This window comes from Limulus polyphemus, unplaced genomic scaffold (assembly GCF_000517525.1).
Source record: "Limulus polyphemus unplaced genomic scaffold, Limulus_polyphemus-2.1.2 Scaffold5597, whole genome shotgun sequence".
NCBI lineage: Eukaryota > Metazoa > Arthropoda > Merostomata > Xiphosura > Limulidae > Limulus > Limulus polyphemus.
In genome coordinates, this window is record NW_013671207.1 from 2,642 (window position 1) to 5,680 (window position 3,039).

At 37.0% G+C, this 3,039-nt stretch overlaps 1 long non-coding RNA gene across 1 annotated transcript in view; it reads left to right on the forward strand.

Moving 5' to 3' along the window:
• The first annotated feature begins 163 nt into the window (after positions 1–163).
• The window catches only part of LOC111089217, a 13,444-nt gene continuing 10,568 nt past the window's right edge, over positions 164–3,039 (forward strand). Inside the window, exons 1-2 of the long non-coding RNA XR_002613524.1 lie at positions 164–240; positions 2,084–2,086. This is a non-coding gene — a long non-coding RNA (uncharacterized LOC111089217). The remainder of the gene's footprint in view (positions 241–2,083; positions 2,087–3,039) is intronic.

Here is a 3,039-nt window from a genome sequence, read left to right on the forward strand (position 1 = left end):
ACGAACTGGCCCTGTTAAATTAACAGACAGGGTCAACTGACCCTGGACGAACTGGCCCTGTTATATCCGAACGATATATCAAAACATTCTCCGTAATTAAGCTGTGGGTACGTTATACGAGTCAACATGGATGGTGGTTGGTAAGGTGCTGTTGACTGATTACCTTCCCTCTGGCGAGTAGTTCTAAAATTATGGACGGCGGCAGATAGTCTTAATAGGTTTGTCATAAACACAAATACCGTAATACATTACTTATTAGGCATATTTACAAATTAACCCGCCGAGTCTTATCAAAGGCCAAGCCCGAAGGAAACCTGTGTTTCAAGAAAAAAAAAACAAAAAAACAACTTCGTTGTTTCTTGATAGGCTACGTGATTGTACGAATACGATATAAGGAAAAGATATCACTGTTCGAGATAGCAGGCAATCAGATTAATTCATAAAATATCATCCCTACTTGAAGAAAACCACAAATGACGTAATGAATTTTACAAAAAAAATAAAATAAAATACTGCGCATAAACGTCTGCGTGTTGACAGAAATACAAAACATTTTCCAAAAGTATTATGCTACTGATAAATGACGGAAAAATCTATAACATTAAAGGAAATATATGAACTCATCAAAATTTTGGATTTAAACGAAACGTGTATGTGTGTGAAAGGTTAGAGAACCTTTTTTAAAACGTTTAAGACAATATTCATCCAAACACTAGGCGTTTATCAAGTTTCTAATGGCCAACGCTTCACCATCATTCTTGTAGCTGACTATAAGAAACCTAGTTTCTCATGGCCAACACTTTACTATCATTCTTGTAGCTGACGATAAGAAACCTAGTTTCTAATGGCCAACGCTTCACCATCATTCTAGTAGCTGACTATAAGAAACTTAGTTTCTAATGGCCAACGCTTCACCATCATTCTTGTAGCTGACGATAAGAAACCTAGTTTCTCATGGCCAACACTTCATCATTCTTGTAGCTGACGATAAGAAACCTAGTTTCCAATGGCCAACAATTCACCATCATTCCAGAAACTGATAAGAAACCTAGTTTGTAATGGCCAACGATTCACAATCATTCCAGAAGCTAAAAATAAAAATATGTCACTTATAATGGCCAAGGCTTCATAAACTTTTGCTCACCCCCTCCCCCGTGGACTTATTAAAGTCTAACGCCTTATAACGCTAAAGATCGGGTTTCGATACTCGTGGTGTACAGAGCACAGATTGAGCATTAAATAGCTTTGTATTTATCAACAGACAAAAAATCCAGAAGCTGAAGATGAGGAACCTAGTTTGTAATGGCCAACGATTCACCATCATTCCAGAAGCTGAAGATGAGGAACCTAGTTTCAATGGCCAAAGTTTTGAGGATCATTTCAAAATCCGAAAATTAACTTCCAGATTCAAGATCGTCCTAAGCTATAAATGGCCAAATTCAAACTTCAGGATTGCTAAGAAGCTGAAGATGAGGGCCTGAGGATGAATACTAATTTCAAATACACAAATTCTAGTTTCAAGACCATTCCATGAACTGAAGATGGGGAACCCGCCTTTAAATGATCTAATTCCAGTATTACAAGATTGAATAGTTTTTAAAGAGATTATTTCACTTCTGTACGACAAATTTGTTCAACACACGCACAATCTGACGTTTTGTTTTTTTAAAACACTGAAATTATTCAGGACTTTCACCATTGCATCCTAAGTGACTGATTTGGATTAACTGATAGCTCTGAGAAATAAGAAATTACAGACAAATGATATAATAAAACAATTGTGAAGAAGAGCGAGATCTGATTTATCATTACTATCTTTAGAAAGAGTTTGCCTTTACAGAACATCCAACGCCGGATTGTTGTCCAGGATTAGGGCTAAGAAACACAATAAGAGTAATACAATTACGAAGTGAAAAAGCACATTTCATATCGTTCACAAAATACCCTCAAACACAAGTTCACTACCCTCCTGGTTATGAAGGAAGGTGCACGTTTTCTATAAACAAAAACCAATGAATACAAATTTGTAAAGTATCTAAATGTAACTGTATGTGTAATAAGATGTGTGTACATCTGACTTTAGAAAGTTCTGAGCCTACTGAATACCCCCCCCCCCACACACACACACACACAAATCAACGTATGTTTTGAGTGGGAGATTTGATAAATACGTCGACTATAATCCAGGTGTTACTCCATGCGCTTCTGTTATTTAATAGGCCTGTAATACCAACACAAAATTACTATACCTGTTGAAATATTTAACCCGAGTAAATATCACGATCATCTGTCATCTAGTTTCGGAATATAATGTTTTTTTTTGTTCTTCTGTAACAACTCTCAACGTGTTGCATGTTGTGTCGTTTCTGTTTCGTGGAATTGATAAGTTAAAGTATACACTAGGGCTGTGTTCATGCCTAATGTGTACGATTTACACATGGTTTAAACAACCGTAAATTACATCTCGGGTGAACAGATCGGTAAAGTCCAGTGTTGGGGCGCTGCAGTCGCACAGAGAAAACAGCTTAGTGCTTCTTAAGATTGGAGCTGAATAATTCATGAGTAAAAAGTGATTTTAACTTCAAATCAAAGTGTCGTAATGAGGTATTTACGTCATTGACATGAGACAAAATATTTGAGTAATTGATCTGTTATAATGTTCTAGGTTTGACGACGTTATTTGCAAGTGTGTGATGTTAGATCGTCGCGGACGGTGTATTTTTTGTAAAATATATAAAAACTTGATGGATATATGCATGTGTGTGATGAGAAATTAAAGTCAGTATTGAAAGTGTTTAAATTCTGTACTTATACCTACACCTTTAAAGACCAGTCCTCAATCCACACACTAAGCTGTCTTTCAAGGCGTAGGTCAGTCCCCAATCCACACACTAAGCTGTCTTTCAAGGCGTAGGTCAGTCCTCAATCCACACACTAAGCTGTCTTTCAAGGCGTAGGTCAGTCCTCAATCCACACACTAATCTGTCTTTAAAGGCGTAGGTCAGTCCTCAATCCACACACTAATCTGTCTTTAAAGGC